A 22048-nucleotide genomic window follows, 5' to 3' on the forward strand; every position below is an offset into this window, starting at 1 on the left:
GCAGGCTCTACTTATAGGAAAAGTGCTGTGCTGTGTGCTGTGCTTGGTCGCTCAGTCATGTCCAACTCTTTGTGAACCCATGGACTGTAGCCTGCATGAGGATTCTCTAGGCAAGAATACGAGTGGGTTGCCATGCCCTCCTCCAGAGGATCTTCCCAACCCAGGGGTTGAACCCAGGTCTCCTGCCTTGCCGGCAGATTCTTTACTGTCTGAACCACCAGGGAAGCCCAAGAATACTGGACTGGGTCGCCTATCCCTTCCCTAGGGGATCTTTTTGACCCAGGCATTGAACCGGGGTCTTCTGCATTGCAGGCGGATTCTTTACCAGCTGAGCTAACAGGAGCAAATAGAGTGTAAATGCTGAACTTGATAATAAAATTACACTGCCTGGCTTAGGAGCCAGAATCTATGTATCCTGTCTGATGAGCCTATTACCACCCAGAGACATATGGAAGACTATAGGATTATGAAAAGACAAGAAGTAAGTCGAGTAAAGTTTGGTAAGGAAGAAGGAAATTTAGGTGCCTTTGGTACCATCTTGGCTAGGCATCAGGAAAGCATTCTGTGTAGGACTCTGTCCAAATAGGAAAGATGTTAGGATAGCTTGAGGGGGAAGGAGGTGGAAAGGCCTGAAAGGATAAGACTGCATCAGTGTCATTTTACGGTGGCTGGCAGAGTATTCTCCGGCCCAAGGAGAGTTAGGAGTTTCCAGATATTACATGGTGTTTGCTCTTGCTTTCTCTTTTCACTCCTTGGATTTTATACTATCTTTTCTCTCTGTCCCTCCACATTGGCTAGAACATTGTGTAATAGCTTTGGGTGATGAAAATAGGCTGTAAGTGTTATAAAAAATGCCAAAAAGTAAAAATCAGTTCAAAATTTACCTCTCTGCTTTCAGATTTTCTTTGTACGAGTGGATATTTTAGTTATGAAAATTCAAATTATAGTAAGGCTGTCAGGGAAAACCCAATAAAGGTAAACTAATGTACTTTAATATATCCTCAAATTTCATGCTGCATTTTTAATATTAGAAACATACTTAAAATATGTGGCTCTTGTCTTTGGTGAGAGAGGAGTGGAAAAAAATCTTTGCATTCCAGGAAGCAGCCCAATTTTAATTAAAAATGCCAGGCTAATTTGTCTCCCTCCCAGAGGCACCGATATTTTGCCTTTGGGCTGTTGTGTAGACTTGTCTGCCATTTGTCTGAATATAAATAACTCTCATTTTCACACTTGTCTTTTCTTGCAGTTTGTCAAAATGGTTGCTTATAGCAGTAAATTAATTTCCTATCTAATGAACATCTATCTATCTACAGAGAGAGAGAGACAGACAGACAGTAGACAGAGGCAAAGAGAGAGAGACAGCTCAAGGGCAAGAGCAAGCTAGCATACCACTTATCAACAATAAAACTATTTTGTCAGTTGTATGAGAACATAATTGAATCAGGGGTCACCAAGACAATTCTCCAGTTGGATGATTTGCTAGAAGGACTCCTAGAACTTAGAAAAGCTATACTTATCATTATGGTTCATTATGGTGAGAGGATGCAAATTAAAATCAGCAAAGGGAAGAGGCATCTAGGGCAGAGTCCAGGAGAAACTGGGCACAGGCATCCACTTGTGCTCCCAGTGGAATTGCCCAGGTGGCATTTAATTCTCCCATTAACAAAGTGTGATGGCACATGAAAAGTGTTGCCAGACAAACTCATTGGCACCTTGGTGGCCAGGGTTTTATTAGGCATGGAGCTCCACATGACTGATCTTGACTACTCAGTCTCCAGCACAGCCTTCCCCCATACCTTCCCCCTCTCCATAGTCAAACTCCAGTGTGGCCCAGGGTCACAAAAAGCAGTGTTCAAGTTCAGTCTGCTGTGGTCCAAGTCCCCAATATACAAAGACATTCTGATCAGGCAGGATATTTCAAGGGTTTATAGGATATTTCCCTGTAGTCTGTTAAGGGTCAGTCCTGAAGACCTTTGGAATTTGCAGGAGGATTTGAATAAGCCAGGCCTGCAGAGTTAACCCTTTACTGAACATGGTGGTGCCAAATGCATAGGTGTTTTGCACAGTTCTGAATGCGGAATTACTTCTTTGGGAAAAGTGTGAAGGCAGCATGATTCCTTTGCCCTCAAAATGTTGAAGGAAGTAGACAATACTGCCTTCTGTCAAAGGGGCTTCTTTTGTAGTGTACATGTTCTAAGAGGCGATTAACTAGCATTGTGGAAGCCCATACCTGAGACTTGTGGAATAGGCAGTACCAGTAGTTTTCCGTGTGTTATGCTTGTTTCTGGAGCCCCCTTGTAACCTTTTAAAAATATTTCCTGGAAGGGGAAATACCACTTGGTTAATTATTTTTGCCTCTGCATAAAGTTCTTTATCCTTTTAGCAACATGTAATCTAGCAGAGGAGAAACCATAAGGGAATGGTGGATGGAAGCATTTATTATTTAAAGAATAGGAGCAAAGATCTGGGCACAGAGTGCTCAAAATGGCATGCTTATGACCATCCATGGGGATTCCTGAGAATCAAGGGAACATTCTAATGACAGGGTACCTAGGGAATTTTCAGTATGAATTCAATAAGAAGGTATATTTCTTCAACTTCCCTTTTTTTTATGAAGGCAGGCCCTGGGGATATGATGTATTCTTATGCTTTATGTTTACCTGTTGATCGCACTTGATTTCAAACATTTAGAAAAATATAATGGAAATATAGGGTAGACAAGTATCCATGGCTTATATCAACAGCCTCTTACCATGGTAGCAAGATTGCTTCTAGAGCCCACCTATAGGTTTGAACAAGGATGAAAACAGTGGTGGGAGTTTAAAGGAAAGCCATGGCAGTTTGCTGAAGGTGAACTGGAGTACAGTGCAACATACCTGATCTCATTCAGCATAGATACAGTTCAGTGAAAAGATCAGTGTACTTTGATGTTATGAATGTATCATTTTAAATCTAGATAATTTGAGTTACCTAGAAAAAAATTCACTTTCATGCATTGGAGAAGGAAATGGCAACCCACTCCAGTGTTCTTGCCTGGAGAATCCCAGGGACGGGGGAGCCTGGTGGGCTGCTGTCTATGGGGTTGCACAGAGTCGGACACAACTGAAGTGACTTAGCAGCAGCAGCAGGAAAAAAAAAAAATTGTTAATCATGTGATATTTTAGAACCAAATGGAGTCCTCTGTGATTTGGATCCTACACATATAATAAGGGTACATTTGATATAATGTGCCCTAATATAATTGGGGGCAGTTGGTAAAAAAAAGATCTGAATAAACTTGGACCTCAAGCATTAATCATGATGCTTAACTATGTTTATTACACAGAAAACTTCATAAGGATAACTTATCAAAACAATACTAAGAGCATTTTGGAAGAGCCTTAACTGGTAGTTCAGTTTTATGTTGGTCTTTGTCCCTTCTGGTAGACGTGAGAGACGCCAGCTGCACAACGAAAATAATCACGATGGCATGATCACTCACCTGGAACCAGACATCTTGGAATATGAAGTGAAGTGGGCCTTAAAGACCATCACTACAAACAAAGCTAGTGGAGGTGATGGAATTCCAATTGAGCTATTTCAAATCCTGAAGATGATGCTGTGAAAGTGATGCACTCAATATGCCAACAAATTTGGAAAACTCAGCAGTGGCCACAGGACTGGAAAAGGTCAGTCTTCATTCCAATCCCAAAGAAAGGCAATGCCAAAGAATGCTCAAACTACCGCACAATTGCACTCATCTCACACGCTAGTAAAGTCATGCTCAAAATTCTCCAAGCCAGGCTTCAGCAATATGTGAACCGTGAACTTCCAGATGTTCAAGCAGGTTTTAGAAAAGGCAGAGGCACCAGAGATCAAATGGCCAACGTCTGCTGGATCATGGAGAAAGCAAGAGAGTTCCAGAAAAACATCTATTTCTGCTTCATTGACTATGCCAAAGCCTTTGACTGTGTGGATCACAATAAACTGTGGAACATTCTGAAAGAGATGGGAATCCCAGACCACCTGACCTGCCTCTTGAGAAACCTGTATGCAGGTCAGGAAGCAACAGTTAGAACTGGACATGGAACAACAGACTGGTTCCAAATAGGAAAAGGAGTACGTCAAGGTTGTATATTGTCACCCTGCTTTTTTAACTTCTATGCAGAGTACATCATGAGGAACCCTGGGCTGGAAGAAGCACAAGCTGGAATCAAGATTGTTGGGAGAAATATCAATAACCTCAGATATGCAGATGACACCACCCTTATGGCAGAAAGTGAAGAGGAACTCAAAAGCCTCTTGATGAAAGTGAAAGGGGAGAGTGAAAAGGTTGGCTTGAAGCTCAACATTCAGAAAACGAAGACCATGGCATCTGGTCCCATCACTTCATGGGAGATAGATGGGAAACAGTGTCAGATTTTATTTTTTTGGGCTCCAGAATCACTGCAGATGCAGATGGCAGCCAGGAAATTAAAAGACACTTACTCCTTGGAAGGAAAGTTATGACCAACCTCAGTTCAGTTCAGTTCAGTCGCTCAGTCGTTTCTGACTCTTTGTGACCCCATGAATCACAGCATTCCAGGCCTCCCTGTCCATCACCAACTCCCGGAGTTCACTCAAACTCATGTCCATCGAATCGGTGATGCCATCCAGCCATCTCATTCTCTGTCGTCCCCATCTCCTCCCACCCCCAATCCCTCCCAGCATCAGAGTCTTTTCCAGTGAGTCAACTCTTCGCATGAGGTGACCAAAGTATTGGAGTTTCAGCTTTAGCATCAGTCCTTCCAATGAACACCCAGGATTGATCTCCTCTAGAATGGACTGGTTGGATCTCCTGGACCAACCTAGATAGCATATTAAAAAGCAGAGACATTGCTTTGCCAACCAAGGTCCGTCTAGTCAAGGCTATGGTTTTTCCTGTGGTCATGTATGGATGTGAGAGTTGGACTGTGAAGAAAGCTGACTGCCAAAGAATTGATGCTTTTGAACTGTGGTGCTGGAGAAGACTCTTGAGAGTCCCTTGGACTGCAAGGAGATCCAATCAGTCCATTCTAAAGGAGATCACTCCTGGGTGTTCATTGGAAGGACTGATGCTAAAGCTGAAACTCCAATACTTTGGTCACCTCATGCGAAGAGTTGACTCACTGGAAAAGACTCTGATGCTGGGAGGGATTGGGAGTGGGAGGAGACGGGGACGACAGAGAATGAGATGGCTGGATGGCATCACCGACTCGATGGACATGAGTTTGAGTGAACTCCGGGAGTTGGTGATGGACAGGGAGGCCTGGCGTGCTGTGATTCATGGGGTCGCAAAGAGTCGGACATGACTGAGCGACTGAACTGAACTGAACTTGTCCCTTATTTCTTGCATTTCACGTTCTGCCAAGTTGTTTGCATAAAAGGATCTCCTGCATTTCTTGGTAATTAAATTTTGAAAATATTTTGGATTTTATTAAAGAGGGATTGATTTGATATTTGTTTTGTTTTCCAAATATATTTTACTGTTTAAGCAGTGCAACTTAAACATGGTATAATTTTTTTCTAATTTTTTCTCATTTCTTATTTTTCTACCCTTCATTTTCCTCTTCTTTCTTTCCTGTTGCTCTCGTTTTTGCTCTCCTCTGCAACCTTTTCTCTCTCCTGTTCATCAATGCAGCTACCCTTAAATATTTACTCAACACTCCCCTATTTACAAGTATAATACTGGTTATAGGGGAGAAAGAGATGAGTAATCAGTGCTTTGTCTTAAGAATTCCACAGCCTAACCTATGTTTAGTGTTGTCAGTCTGCCTCGTTTCAGCCATTCTTTGGCTGTGAAGTATTATTTTATTTTGGTTTTAATTTAGACTTCTCTGATGGTTAATGGTGTTGAGTGCCTTTTCATGCACTCACTGGCATTCATGTACCTTGTTTTATGAAGTGTCTACCTCTTTGGCTCACTTTTATTGGATTGTTTGTCTCTATTATTATAGTAATTCTAAGTTCTGAATACAAGTCTTTTTTCAGATATATATATTGAAAACATATTCTCCCCATCTGTACCTTTTCTTATTACTCATTTAATGGTATATTTTGATAAAGAAGTTAATGGGGAAGAATTCATCAATATTTCTTTTATGTTTAATATTTTTGTGTTGTAAGAAAAATCTGCCTACCCAAATTGATAAAGTTATTCACCTATGTTTACTTCTGGAATCTTTCCAGTGTTAGCTTTCATGCTTGGCTCTATTATGTATAAACAGTTATATTTTGTGTATGCTGTGATGTAGAGGTCAATATTCATTTTCTTTCAATTTTAATAGACTTTATTTTTTTTAGAGCAGTTTTGATCGCAAAATGGAAAAGAAACTATTCCCCTTTTCACCACCTCTCCCACTATCATAAATCCCCAATTTTGTGTGGCATGTGAGGAAGGTAGAAGTCAAGGTTAATTCTGTCCCCCACCCCCATTTGAATAGATACTGGAGCAGTTTTAGATTTACAACAAAATTGAGTGTGAAGTACCTTCTGCCAACACATGCACTGCCTCCCCCACTGTCCACATTCTATGCCAAAGTAATAAATTTGTTATAACCTATAATTTCATCACACCAAATCCATAGTTTACATAAGGGTTCCCTCTTAGTGTCATATGGTCTATAGGTTTTGACAGATTTATGACATATGTCCTCCATTGTAATATCATACAGAATAGTGTCACGCTAAAAAGCCAGGATGGGCTTCCCTGGTGGCTCAGAGAATAAAGAATCTGCCTGCAATGTGGGAGACCTGGGTTCAATCCCTAGGTTGGGAAGATCCTCTGGAGGAGGGCTTGGCAACCCACTTCAGTATTCTAGCCTGGAGATTCCCCTTGGACAGAGGAGCCTGGTGGGATACTGTTCACGGTCTCACAAAGAGTCGGACACAACTGAGCAACTAAACATAGCAAAAATCCTTTGTGCTCTGCCAGTTCATTTCTCCATTCTCCCTAACATTTGGCAACCACTGATCTTTTGACTGTTTCTGTAGTTTTGCCTTTTCCAGAATGTTGTATAGTTGGAGTCATATTGGATGTAGCCTTTTCAGACTGACTTATTTCACTTAAATATGTATTTACGTTTCCTCCATGTTGTTTGTTTTCTTTTTCTTGATTTATTTATTTTTGGTTTCTCTGAGTCTTTGTTGCTGCACACAGGCCTTCTTTAGTTGCTGATTGGGAGCTAGTCTTAGTTATGGTGTGCAGGCTTCTCCTTTCTTTGGCTTTTCTTACTGCAGAGCACAGGCTCTAGCTATGCTAGAGTTGTTCAGTAGTTGTGACTTGTGGGCCCTAGAGCATGGGCTCAGTTGTTGTGGTGCGTGTCTTTGTAATTATATTTTTAAATACAGTAAGTCTTTATTTTTTAAAAAATTTTTTTCAGTCTTAATATGTTATTCATAGGTGATTTTGAATGACTACTTACATTGATCTTCATTATCAAGTGTCAATCTTTCTTTGCCTTCATATATATATATATAAATAACTTACTTATAGTTTCAATCATGTTGAACCAAAAACTTTGATTTTCTCTGCTCTTCCAGTCATGTGAAACATTAATGTCAATAAAATTCAGACACTGTGGGTCCTATTTTCAGTAATGCAAAATTTAAAAGAAAGCCAATTATATTTATCTCATTCCAATAAACCTATAAAGGGGACGGCATGAGTCTATCTTGGCATATCATACCCGGGATCTAAAAGATGATTCTTTGTGGTGTACAGATAGAATGTGACTCAATATACAGAAAAGATCTAAATGTTCTATAAGAGATTGCTTGCCTCTTAATTCAAATAAAACCATTTTGTGGGTTTTGTTCTCTATTAGAAGATTGTATGTTTTAAAAATCATATAAACATCTATTGAATTTTAAAAGTTAAAAACTGAAATCTCTAGTTGGGGAATATGAAGTTAAAAGTGAAATTTTGAGTTGCTCACCATCTATAAGTGGATATCTGCTTACAGCTCTTCTTCCTCACTGCATGTCAAAAGACCAGTTCTTAGGTCACATGTTTGATTGCTGAGGACCTAATGAGACAACAAATACAAGTATTTGTGTATGTTATACAGGTATTCTTTCATTTCCTGTCAAAACTCTAGTTTTATTAAAACTGACTTTTAGAGCAAGTCTTTAAATTAGGTAATGTAAGTCTTCTGACTTTGAAGCTGTGGCTCTAATTGGAGAAAAGAGATATTTTGAAGTCTTGTAATCCATGAGCATGATAAATACCATACTCTTTTTATATATCCTTTAATTTCTCTTATCAATATTTTATAGTTTTCAGTAGGTACTTTATACACATCTGTAATTAAATTTATTTTATGAAATTATTATTTTGATATTGCTGTGAATAATAATGCAGAATTTATTTTCTAATATGCTTGTTCCTAGGGTAAAAAAATTGTTTTTATTGACTTTTTAAAAATTGTTTGTTGGAGAAGGAAATGGCAACCCACTCCAGTGTTCTTGCCTGGAGAATCCCAGGGACGGGGGAGCCTGGTGGGCTTCTGTCTCTGGGGTCACACAGAGTCGGACACGACTGAAGTGACTTAGCAGCAGCAGCAGCATGAATATGTAAACTGGATGTTTCCAAATTTTACTTGGAATAGGTAATATGGACCCCAACTCAACTAAATGTTATTTCATATTTTTTGCATAAAAATCAAATTAGTCAGCTGTAGTACATATACACAATGGAGTATTACTCAGCAATTAAAAAAATACATTTGAATCGGTTCTAATGAGGTGGATGAAACTGGAGCCTATTATACAGAGAGAAGTAAGCCAGAAAGAAAAACACCAATACAGTATATTAATGCATATATATGGAATTTAGAAAGATGATAACGATAACCCTGTATACAAGACAGCAAAAGAGACATAGATGTTTAGAACAGTCTTTTGGACTCTGTGGGAGAGGGCAAGGGTGGGATGATTTGGGAGAATGGCATTGAAACATCTGTACTATCATATGTGAAACGAATCGCCAGTCCAGGTTCGATGCATGATACAGGATGCGCGGGGCTGGTGTACTGGGATGAACCAGAGGGATGGGATGGGGAGGGAGTTGGGAGAGGGGTTCAAGATGGGGAACACGTGTACACCCAGGGCAGATTCATGTCAGCGTATGGCAAAACCAATACAATAATGTAAAGTAATTAGCCTCCAATTAAATAAATTTTTAAAAATCTTTAAAAATAAAAATTGTTTGTTTTTGGTTGTGCTGGTTCTTTGTTGCTGTACGTGGGCTTTCTATAGTTGCAGTGAGTGGGGCTATTCTTCATTCTGGTGCATCGACTTCTCATCATGGTGGCTTTTCTTGTTGCAAAGTTCAGGCTCTGGAGCATGCAGACTTCAGTAGCTGTGGCACTCTGGCTCAGTAGTTGTGGTGCATGGGCTTAGTTGCCCCAGCATGTGGGATTTTCCTGGACCAGGGATTGCACCCATGTAGTCTGCATTGGCAGGCAGATTTTTAACCACTCTACCATGAGGGAAGTCCTGCTTATTGACTTTTTAAATTAATAATTTAAAATATTTCAAAGGGTTTTTGTGGGTTCTTTAGAATTTTTTATGTATACAGGTATGTCATCTATCAGAAAGGTTGTATTCCTTTTTCTTTCTAGTAATTACACCTGTATTACATTTTCCTATCTCATTTCACTCATTAGGACCTCTGTTCAGTCACTAAGTCATGTCCAATTCTTCGCAACCCCATGGACTGCAGCACAACAGGCTTTCCTTTCCTTCACTATCTCCCAGAGTTTGTTCAAATTCATGTCCATTGAGTTGATGATGCCATCCAACCATCTCATCCTCTTTCAACCCTTTATCCTCCTGCCCTCAATCTTTCCCAGCATCACAGTCTTTTCCAGTGAGTCAGTTCTTCACATCAGGTGGCCAAAGTATTGGAGCTTCAGCTTCATCATTAGTCCTTCCAGTGAATATTCAGGGTTGATTTCCTTTAGGATTGACTGGTTTGATCTCCTTGCAGTCCAAGGGACTCTCAAGAGTCTTCTCCAACACCACAGTTCAAAAGCATCAATTCTTCAGCGCTCAGCCTACTGGAAAAATCATAGCTTTAACTGTACAGACCTTTGTCAACATAGTGATAACTCTGCTTTTTAATATGCTGTCTAGGTTTATCATAGCTTTTCTTCCAAGGAGCAAGCATCTTTTAATTTCATGGTTACGGTCACTGTCCACAGTGATTTTGGAGGCCAAGAAAATAAAATCTGTCACTGTTTCCACTTTTTCCTGCCTCATTTCACTAATTATGACTTTTAGGTCTGTATTGAAGTGTTGATAGGGAAATGGTTATCTGATTTTAAGTTAAGGGCCAAATAGTCACTATTTCACCATTACATATGATTAAAAAAATTTTTTTAATTGAAGGATAATTGCTTTATAGAATTTTGTGGTTTTCTGTCATATATCAACAAGAATCAGCCATAGGTACACCCATGTCCCCTCCCTCCCGAACCTCCTTCCCATCTCCCTCCCCATCCTACCTTTCTAGATTGTCACAGAACCCCTGTTTGCATTCCATGAGTCACAGAGCAAATTCCTATTGGCTGTCTATTTTACATATGGTATTGTAAATATCCATGTTACTCTCTCTATACATCTTACCTTCTCCCTCTTCCCCCACCACCCCGTGTCCATAGGTCTGTTCTCTATGTCTTTTTCTCCATTGCTGCCCTGAAAATAAATTCATCAGTGCCATCTTTTTAGATTCCATATGTATGTGTCAGTATATGATATTTATATTTCTCTTTCTGATTTACTCACTCTGTATATAGGTTCTAGGTTCATGCACCTCATTAGAACTGACTCAGATGCATTCATTTTTATAGCTGAGTAGTATTCCATTGTATATATGTACTACAGCTTCTTTATCCTTTATCATATACATATGATTTTTAACTGTGTGTTTTTCTTTGCAGATGCCATTTATCAAATGAATTTTACTTCTGTTCCCAATTTGCTAATAGTTTTTAGCAAAAGGAGATGTTGGGTATTATCAAATACTTTCTCCACATCAACTAAATTGGTTGTTTGAGTTTTGGCCTTTATTCTGTTAATGTGGTAATTAACACTATAAAATTGTTAATGCAAGTTCCTGTGCCCAGAGCACAGTGAGGCCTTTTAAGTAAACTGAAAGGTCAGAGTTCGGAGCAGAGAAAAGTTTATTGCAGGGCCATGCCAGGAGACAAGGTGGCTCTGGCCTTAGATAGCCTTGAGCTCCCTAAAGGGTTCTGGCAAAACATTTTTAACAGCCAGGTTTGGGAGGGTGGGTCACAGGGTCCATGATCAGCTCATACACAGTTCTCTGATTGGCTGATGGTGAGGGAACAAGGTGATGTCACAAGGGTTAACATTATCAGTCCTTAGGTTCCAGGAGGTCTGTGGTTATGTGCTCATGGTCATCAAGTAGATAATATCTTCCATTTGGTGGGGAGTTTTCAAATCTGCAAAACAAATCAGGAGATTTGCATTAAATACTATCATCTAGGTACTTCAGAGAGGAGCTAAAGCAGAGGGCATAGGGGAAGAAGGCCTGTTCAGGGAAGACCATAGGATCCTGCTGGGTTAGAAAATAATGTTTTTTTTTCTTAAAAAAACTTTTTATTCTTGAAATAAACTCACCGTGGTCATTTTTATATAATATGGAATTCAGTTTGCCGTTTTCTGTTTAGGTTTTTGCACCTGTGTTCTTGAATGATATTGTCACATAAATGTTCTTTTTCATAATTTTTTGGTCAGGTATTGGAGTTAAAATTATGCTGACTTAATTAAATAATTGAGGAAGTGTTCTCTTTTTTAAAAAACTTAAAGTTTAAATTCGGTGATATATTATGTTCAGGAATCCTTTAATGTTCAATAAAATATGGAGTACAGTATGGAGCTTCCTTAAAAATCTTGGAACAAAACTACCATATGAACCAGGAACCCCACTACTGGGCATATACCCTGAGGAAAGCAGAATTGAAAAAGACATACGTACCCCAGTGTTCATTGCAGCACTATTTACAGTAGCTAGGACATGGAAGCAACCTAGATGTCCATTGACAGATGAATGGATAAAGAAGTTGTGGTACATATACACAGTGGAATCATTACTCAGCTATGAAAAGGAACACATCTGAGTCAGTCCTAATGAGGTGAATGAACCTGGAGCCTATTATACAGACTGAAGTAAGTCAGAAAGACAAATACCGTATATTTACATATATATATAGAATCTAGAAAGGTGGTACAGATGATCCAATGTGCAGGGCAGCAAAAGAGATACACATAAAGAACAGACTTTTGTAATCAGTGGGCGAAGGAAAGGGTGGGATGATTTGAGAGAATAGCATTGAAACATATACATTACCATGTGTAAAATGGATAACCAGTGCAAGTTTGATGTATGACACAGGGAATCCAAACCTGGTGCTCTGTGACAACCTGGAGGGATAGGGTGGGGAGGAAGATGGGAGGGGGGCTCAGGATGGAGGAAACACATGAATACCTATGGCCAATTCATATTGATGTATGGCAAAACCATCACAATATTGTAATTATCCTCTGATTAAAAAAAAAAAGCCTCTGAGCCTGGAGTTTTCTTTGTGGGAAGTTAATTACAAATTTAAATCCTTTAATAGTTGTAACATTATTTAGATTTTTTTGGTGAGTTTTGGCAAGTTGTACTTTTTTATGAATTTGTCTATTTCAACTAAATTTTTATTTATCTTTGATTTTCATTGTTCATTTTGGTTTTCTGCTAACTTCTTGAGAGGAGAGCCTAGTTAATACATCCACGAATTTTTTTTTAAATCTCTATTTTAGGCTTGTGAACCATATAGTCATTGTCTCATACCTCTTCAGTTGTAGCACAAAAGCAGCCATCAGTTCAGTTCAGTTCATTTCAGTCACTCAGTGGTGTCCGACTCTTTGCGACCCCATGAATCACAGCACGCCAGGCCTCCCTGTCCATCACCAGCTCCCGGAGTTCACTCAAACTCATGTCCATCGAGTCGGTGATGCCATCCAGCTGTCTCATTCTCTGTTATCCCTGTCTCCTCCCGCCCCCAATCCCTCCCAGCATCAGAGTCTTTTCCAGTGAGTCAACTCATCGCATGAGGTGGCCAAAGTATTGGAGTTTCAGCTTTAGCATCAGTCCTTCCAATGAACACCCAGGACTGATCTCCCTTAGAATGGACTGGTTGGATCTCCTTGCAGTCCAAGGGACTCTCAAGAGTCTTCTCCAGCACCACAGTTCAAAAGCATCAATTCTTCGGTGATCAGCTTTCTTCACAGTCCAACTCTCACATCCATACATGACCACGGGAAAAACCATAGCCTTGACTAGACAGACCTTTGTTGGCAAAGTAATGTCTCTGCTTTTTAATATACTATCTAGCATAGGCAGTACTTAAACAAAAGTGTGTGGTTATATTTTCCTAAAGACTGTTTACAAAAACAGATGACTGGCCTGTGGGCCATATTTCAGTTCAGTTCAGTCACTCAGTTGTGTCCGACTCTTTGTGACCCCATGAATTGCAGCATATCAGGCCTCCCTGTCTGTCACCAACTCCCGGAGTTAGCAAATTCTTATAACAGTGATTTTCAGCTTGCCTTCTTTTCTCAGTTATTCATTTAAGATTATAAATTTTCCTCTAAGCCTCAAGTCTTTATAGGTCACATTTTCTTGATTACTTAGTTCAAAATATTTTATAAACTCCATTGTGATTTCTTTTTTGACCCATGGTTATTTTGAACTGTATTTCTTAGTTTCAAAACATAAGGATTTTTAAAGTGATATTTTGTTATTCTATATTTATTCTACTGTGGGCAGAGAACATGCTCTGTGTAATTTAAAGCTTTATGGTCAATTTTAGTATAATTTTTTATCGTATACTTGCAAAGGATTCTCTCTTCACTTTGGTGCACTCTTCTCTATGTGTCAGTTATGTCTAATTTGTTAATTATTTTATTCATAGCTTCTTTATTCTGTCAGTTAGGTAACTGTGTTAAAATCTCCCTATGGTTGTGGATTTGTCTCTTTATATTTTCCTTTGTGTGTGTGTGTGGTTTCAGTTTTTATCAAGTTTTATTGAGATATAACTGACATACAGCAGTGTACAGGTGGAGCTCATTTTACTGCAATTTGCTTTTTTGTGCTTTGCAGATGTACAAAATGAAAGTTTGTGGCAAACCTGTTATATCAGATGATGGCTTGCATTTTTTAACAATAAAGTACTTTAAGTATATACATTATATTTTTAGACAATGCTATGCTGATCGCCAAAGAATTGATGCTTTTGAACTGTGGTGTTGGAGAAGACTCTTGAGAGTCCCTTGTACTGCAAGGAGATCCAACCAGTCCATTCTAAGGGAGATCAGTCCTGGGTGTTCATTGGAAGGACTGATGCTGGGGCTGAAACTCCAATACTTTGGCCACCTCATGCGAAGAGTTGACTTTCTGGAAAAGACTGATGCTGGGAGGGATTGGGGGTGGGAGGAGACAGGGATGACAGAGAATGAGATGGCTGGATGGCATCACCAACTCAATGGACATGAGTTTGAGTGAACTCTGGGAGTTGGTGATGGACAGGGAGGCCTGGAGTGCTGTGATTCATGGGGTCGCAAAGAGTCGGACACGACTGAGTGACTGAAATGAACTGAACTGAACTGATGGCACACTTAATAGGCTACAATATAGTGTAAACATAACTTTTATATGCACTGGCAAACCAAAAAATCTGTATGAGTTGCTTTATTGCAACATTTGCTTTATTACAGTAGTCTGGAAACCTGAAATATCTCTGAGGTATGCCTGTGTAAGTTTAAGGTGTACAGCATAATGATTTGCCTTAAATATATTGTGAAATGATTACTGCAATAAGTTTAGCTAACAGCCATCCTATTTCAAATGATACAAATAAAAAGGAAAAAGAAAAACATATTTTACTTCTGATAACAGAACTCGTAGGGTTTATCCTCTTAACAACTTTCAAATATACCATACAATCGTGTTAACTATAGCCATTATGTTGCTCATTACATCCCTAGTGCTTACTGATCTTGTAACTAGAAGTTTGAACCTTTTTACCAGCTTATTTACATGTTCAATCCTACATAATTTTTCCTTATATATTTCAAAGATGTGTTATTAGGTTCATATAAATTTAGAATTATTTTCCTAATGGATTGATCCCTTTATCATTAGAAAACATCCCACTCTGTCTCTAGTAATGCTTCTTGCTTTAATGTTTAGTTTGTCTATTAGTCTAGCTTCATCAGCTTTCTTCTGTTTGGAGTGAGCATGACATATCCTTCCTATCTTTATACTTGCAGTTTTCAATACTCTTATGTTTAAGATGTATTTCTTATATGAAACATATGTATTTGTATTTAGTCCAACAGTTGTTTACTTGGAGTATCTTGTTCATTTACATGCACTATAATTAGTACCTATATTTGCATTTAAATCCATATTGCCAAATTCTTCATATGTTTTCCATTTATTCTAAGTTCATTTTGTCCCTTCTTATTTTGCCTTCTTTTGGATTAACTAGTTATCTTTTCCTCTTCTATTAGCATGGTAACTATATACTGTTTTATTATTATTTTAGTGGGTACCCTAGATATTATAGCACACATTCCTGGCTTCTTCCAGGCTTCAAACAGTGAAAAAAGTGAAAATGTTAGTCACTCAGTTGTGTCCAACTCTTTACAACCCCAGAGACTATAGCCTTCCTCTGTCCATAGAATTCTCCAGGCAAGAATACTAGAGTGTGGGCAGCCATTCCCTTCTCCAGGGGATCTTCCTAACCCAGGGATCGAAACCAGGTCTCCCGAATTACAGGCAGATTCTTTACCATCTGAGACACCAGGGAAGCCCGGCTAGTAACTTCATTTTAACCTATTCTCAAATTATATGCTGTTCTAATTGTGTATCTTTCTATATTTTAAACCCCACAAGAGGAAGAATATTCTTCCTCCTGAAGAATACCCTTTTACTATTTCTCTCAATTTGAATCTAGGTAGTGAAAATTTTATTTTTGTTTTGTTTAATAGTTATTTTCCTTCAGCACTTTGATATTATCATTCAGTTTCTTTTCCCCCTGGATTGTATTGTCTCTGTTGAAGTAAGCAGCAAGTTTAATTAATATATCAAACATAATCTATCTGTATTCTCTCTTTTCTTTTTGTTTAAGATTTTTCTATTGAGATAAAATTCATTGTTTTACATATTGTACATAAAATATTACAGAAAGAATTTGAGTCCTAGTATGACAGTATCTTCCTAAATAAGGGCTCCTACCTTTTTTTACCACTTCCCTGGTGGCTCAGATGGTAAAGCGTCTGTCTGCAATGCGGGAGACCCGGGTTCAATCCCTGGGTTGGGAAGAGGTCCTGGAGAAGGAAATGGCAACCCACTCCAGTATTCTTGCCTGGAAAATCCCATGGACGGAGGAACCTGGTAGGCTACAGTCCATGGGGTCGCAAAGAGTTGACAGGACTGAGCGACTTCACTTTCCCTTTCACCTTTTTTTTTTAACTGACAAATGGTTATGAGAACTCACAGTCCTGGATCATCTTAATGCAGTTTCAGTGACTAGAAGGCATAGTCTCTGAGTGAGCTGGTCTTTTCCTGTCCATCCTATGCCTAGGACAGAAACTCCTGTGGCCCCAATCTAAAGCATTTACCTTGCCTCCCCAGTAGACTCTGGATTTCACTTGTTCTCCTCTAATCTCATCAGATTTTCAAATTTATTGTTCTGTTTCTTAGTCTCTAAGCTGCCTATTCTAGAATGAAAGATACAGATTACCTTTCTTGGTTTCCTTCTCCTTTTATATCTTTATAAGTTTTTGCCACCATTTTAGTTCTCCAATGCCTTCCTAGAGACTTAAATTTTGTCATTTGTAAATAGGTTTTTTTTCCTTTATTTTTCAGACAATAGATTTTAAAAAATATGGCAGGTTTTCTGGTTGTTTTGGGGGGAAGTTGGTCTTTATTAGTTACCTTTATACACAGTAGAAATCTGCTAGTTCGTTTTAAAGTGTCCTCATTTGGCCAAATCAAATTTCTGCAACCTTTTATCAGATCCCCAGAGTCTTTTTGTGGAGATTTTGCTTGCCCATGAAATCTCTAGGTTTAGGAACCACTGATTAAGGGGATACAAAAATAAATGTTCCCAATCTTGTGATTAAGGAGCTTATAAAATCATAGTTACCATGGAAGAAGTAATTAGTGACTTGTAGATTATTGTATTTATTACAAAGCTTTGATTGTATAGCATGAACTCCAATAGTAGTTCAGAATTCACATAGAAGATAGGACTAGAGCTAGGGTTTGAAGGATAGAGATTGCCATAGGTGGGGGGAGGGTATTTTGGACAGGAACAACCTAAACTAAGGCTTAGTCACCATTGAACTGATTTAATTCATAGCATAATGACTGAATAGTTTATCCCTTAATCCTTCTTTCCCTTGGTATGTTGTTAATACTAATCAGGCTCTGCTGAAAACTTGGGAATTCATTGGTGCACACTGTGATACATGTGTTAATTTGATTGCCTGTGATTTCTGTAGCAGACCCAGGAGTGCAGCAAACATGCAGGTAATTGTATAAACTCTGCATTGTTCCCTAGCTGGGTGTTTTACAATCAGTTCCACCCCAGGAGAATCTCAGCTAATCCAGCTGTTTTCTTCTAATGCTCAGTTTAGGGACTCCCCTGAACTCGCTCCCCTGCCTTGGTACCTGAGTGAGACATTTGTGACTATAAGCCTAAAGCATAAAAGTAAAGATTAAGAAGTACATTGCACCTCCCTGTTCAGGCTGCCGATTTCACCTGGCTGAAGTGACAGTGATTTGGAGCTCAGTATTTTTTCTGTGAATCTGCTGAAGATGCATGAAACATCTTATATAACTTGTGAGGGCACAGAGCATCTATCTTTTAGGTATTCAGTTGGTCTGAATCTCTGGCAGAGGTCAAGAGAGCTAACAAGGTAGTATTGTGAGTGTGAATTTAATTAAATAAACTCAGGTGCACAAGAAGTATTTTATGTTTTCTGTAAATCAGGTTTCATCTACTCTGAGCCCCCAGTTCATCAGGCTAGTTAGAAATTCAGTCTCAGTTATCATCGGTCCTTTATCTTATCCCTGTGCCTCCTCCATTGTGCAGTGGTCTTGGGAGTCTAGCACAGAGCGGAACATGCAGGGAGGGCTCTTTGATCTTTGGTTCATACTGATCAACACTGATGGACTCCTCATCCAAGCCTGCCCAGTCCCTTGAAGGGAAGTTCTGCTGTGGCTTCCATGGATTTTTGCTGAGTCTTCGTGTCCTTGGGCCCATGATGTAGCCTCTTGAGACACCACTCACCACGTGTGTTCCTCCAAGATCCTGCTACCATTACAGGGAGCTCTCAGAGGAAGAGGATCCAAGCACAGTCCCCTCCATAGCCTTTCAGCATCTTTTCTTTTTTTCACAGAGGCAAGGATGAAAATATAATGGCAAGTACTCTGAAGTTACCTCCAAACTATGCTGCTAGTAGATATCTCTCTCTTTCACTGGGTGAAAGGGGATTGTGGGAACCTGGCAATTATGAGAAGCAAAGGGGCTTTAGAGTCATCAGTTGTTTACCTATTTGGTCTCAGGTCCTATGCAATGAATAGCATCTAGTCTGTGTCCTCAGATTCCGATCTAGAGGAGGACAAAGACGTAGGGGCCAAAGAGGCCCTTATTGCTGCCGACCTCAGCTTCTGAGGGGAGCATCTTAACTGTTAGCTCTCAAATTGCCTTTTTAAATTTCATTGGTAATTATGAGTCAGTTTTCCTTTGGGACTGTTTGGCCTGAAACTATGGGAATGGGTGAGTGTGCCTGTTTTTGTAGTAGATGCTCTTGGGCTGTGTGGCCTCAAAGGCCGGAACTGTGTGGCTCAGGCACTTTTCTGAAATCTGTGCCTTTACAAGACTTCCTGCTGCAGATAAGGACACTGACTTCTCTTATCTGCTTGTCCCTAGTTGCCTCTCTCTGGCGAGCTACTGACTTTACCTGCAGAGCTATATTGCTTTTATCCCTGAACTATATACTGCAGACACTCGAGATTAGTGCCAGGAGAGGAGAAAGGGTAACTGTTCTGGGGAAAGGAATTGTGTAGGTGGTAGTTGCTTTAAAAGACTGGGGGCTAGAGTGGTATTTAGTCAAACATGGCTGCCACACAGCAATGAAAGAGCCTTTTGGCATCGTTTTCAAAGAGCTCTACACTGACATGCTTTGTACTCTGACAGTTATTCTAGGGAAATGTGTATAAAATGTTTCAGCCTTTAAAAAAAAATCCCTCACCTGTTTTAGCTGTATATCACGTTTTTGCTGAAGCTTCTGGAATACTAATGATGTCAGGTTTTTGTTAATTCAGTGATGCTGTGTTGTAAAGTGAAAGTTTACATTCTTGGCCCATACTGTTTTAATTTTCTAACCATCTGAGCAAACTGCAACTATTACTTGATAAGTATCTGAATGTTCTTCTTGTCAAGTATATGTTTCTCCTAAGAAACTTAGTCTTGGGGAGAGCCTTTTATGTGCAATTTTGACTTTGTATTTTGTAAGCCTCTATTAATGTTTTTTTCCATCTCCACAGAAGTAGGGCTCCTTTTCAGACTTTTATCCTTTTTAACAAATGTGAATAAATCTAAGTGGAACTTCTACAGAGAACCCTTAAAATTTCCCTAATGACTTAGGGGTATCAAGGTTACCGGCATTCTTTTTAATTTAGGCAGAAGGGAATTACTTTTGAGGAAGAAGCATGTTAAACCACATTCTCCCAGCCGAAGAGAGGTTAGTTTCTTAAATATCTGTCTTCCTCTCACTTGAGACTTATCTATATGAGAGAAGGAAAGGCAGCAGGCAGAACTGGAGAGTATTGAATGTATAAAGTAGATCACCTGGTTTCTCTGGTTATTTTTTTCTGTCCCGTCTGGATGGTCCCTCTCCTTAGCCTGTTTTTGGAGACCCCTCACCTGCTTTCTATACCCTGACAAAACTTGGTCTGAGGAAGGAATTGGAAACATATTTACGGTAAAGTCTGAAAAACTTAATGGCTTAACATGTCACTACTCTATGACACTTGCAAAACTCAAAAGAAAACCTCTCATGGGAGATTTCAGGCCTCAGTCCTTCAGTAGTATGTTTTTGTACTCCACTTACAACCATCAAAATATCTGTTTATGGTCTCCCTAGTGTTTTTTCGTATATCTGATTCTGACTCATAGTATCCATGCTGAGTGGCAGTTGAACTATACCCGACCAAGTCTCTGATTTGATCTCTGACTCTATGTGTGTTTGTGGGGGGAGGCAGGGGGTTGGTGGTGGAGGTGGTGGAGAATAGAGACATAAAGAGGAAGAGCAGTGCTAAGAAGGGAAGCAACTATGCCATGCTTGTGCATCCTCTGTGGGTTGAATGCGGCTGTATTTCATGGAAGGATGGAAAACCAAGTGTAATTCCTGGTTATGACTCTGGTGATTAACAAAGATAAAGGTGTGTCATTTAGAAAACATTTAGAGAGATGCCAGACTGGGATTGTATACATCATTCTAACTTAACTTCTTAACTGTCTATTCTTGGATGAATTCTTTTCCCTCTCTAGCCCTGGATTCCTCAAATGTAAAATGAAACTCCTGCCTACCTGCTGTTCAAGGATACAATGAAGAACAAAGGAGAGAATAGATACAAAAGCCTTTTGCAAACTCCAGAGCTGTAAGTATAATTTAAAACTGAGATGTTTGTAAATGAGGATAACAGTTTAATAATATTCAGCTGATTTCTTCAACCTCGTCTTCTCCTTGCTTTTCCCTGCAGTTGCATTGCCTTTTGCTTCCTTGGTTGGTAAAGGCCACAGCAATGTAAAACTGGTGGCATAGACTGGTTAGCCAAAATAATTTAGTGCTTCTGGGAAGTAATAGAGGGCCCTATGCTCAGAAGGGCCCTGTACTTGGCTTAATGGTCTGTTCTCTTCACCTTGAAATTCTTTAAAAAGATGTCACACGTTTTCATTTTGCAATTGTTCAGTGGCTCAGTCTTGTCTGACTCTTTGCAACCCCATAGACTGCAGCACAACAGGCTTTCCTGTCCTTCACCATCTCCCAGAGTTTGCTCAAACTCATGTCCATTGAGTAGGTGATGCCATCTAACCATCTTATCCTCTGTCACCTCCTTCTCCTCCTGCCCTCAATCCTTCCCAGCATCAAGGTCTTTTCCAAGGAGTCAGCTGTTCTCATCAGATGACCAAAATACTAGAGCTTCAGCTTCAGTATCAGTCCTTCTAATGAATATTCAGGGTTGATTTCCTTTAGGGCTGACTGGTTTGATCTCCTTGCAGTCCAAGGGACTCTCAAGTATTCTCCAGCACCACAGTTCAAAAGCATTAATTCTTTGGCGCTCAGCATTCTTTATGGTCTAACTCTCACATCTGTACATGACTATTGGAAAAACCATAGCTTTGACTGGATGGCCTTTTGTTGGCAAAGTGATATCTCTGCTTTTTAATATTCTGTCTAGGTTTGTCGTAACTTTTCTTCCAAGGAGCAAATGTCTTTTAATTTCATGGCTGCAGTCACTGTCCACAGTGATTTTGGAGCCCAAGAAATTAAAATCTGTCACTTGTTTCCGCTTTCTCCCCATCTATTTACCAAGAAGTGATGGGACCAGATGCCATGATCTTAGTTTTTTGAATGTTGAGTTTTAAGCCAGCTTTTTCACTCTCCTCTTTCACTTTCATCAGGACACTTTTTAGTTCTTCTTTGCTTTCTGCCATAAAGGTGGTGTCATCTGCATATCTGAGGTTATTGATACTTCTACCAGCAATCTTGATCTCAGCTTGTGCTTCATCAAGCCAGGCATTTCACATGATATACTCTGCATATAAGTTAAATAAGCAGGGTGACAATATAAAGCCTTGATGTACTCCTTTCCCAATTTGGAACCAGTCTGTTGTTCCATGTCCAGTTCTAGCCGTTGCTTCTTGACCTGCATACAGGTTTCTCAGGAGGCAGGTAA

General features: G+C 39.5%; 1 long non-coding RNA gene across 5 annotated transcripts in view; it reads left to right on the plus strand.

The window, feature by feature from the left end:
- Positions 1–22048, plus strand: part of LOC129563799 (uncharacterized) — a 519846-nt gene that overhangs the window by 402778 nt on the left and 95020 nt on the right. For all 5 annotated transcript variants that reach the window (XR_016036934.1, XR_016036931.1, XR_016036933.1 and 2 more), the window contains one exon: positions 20640–20749. This is a non-coding gene — a long non-coding RNA (uncharacterized LOC129563799). The remainder of the gene's footprint in view (positions 1–20639; positions 20750–22048) is intronic.

This window comes from Moschus berezovskii, chromosome X (assembly GCF_049115385.1).
Source record: "Moschus berezovskii isolate FMDL1 chromosome X, NW_MosBer_1.0, whole genome shotgun sequence".
Lineage (NCBI taxonomy): Eukaryota > Metazoa > Chordata > Mammalia > Artiodactyla > Moschidae > Moschus > Moschus berezovskii.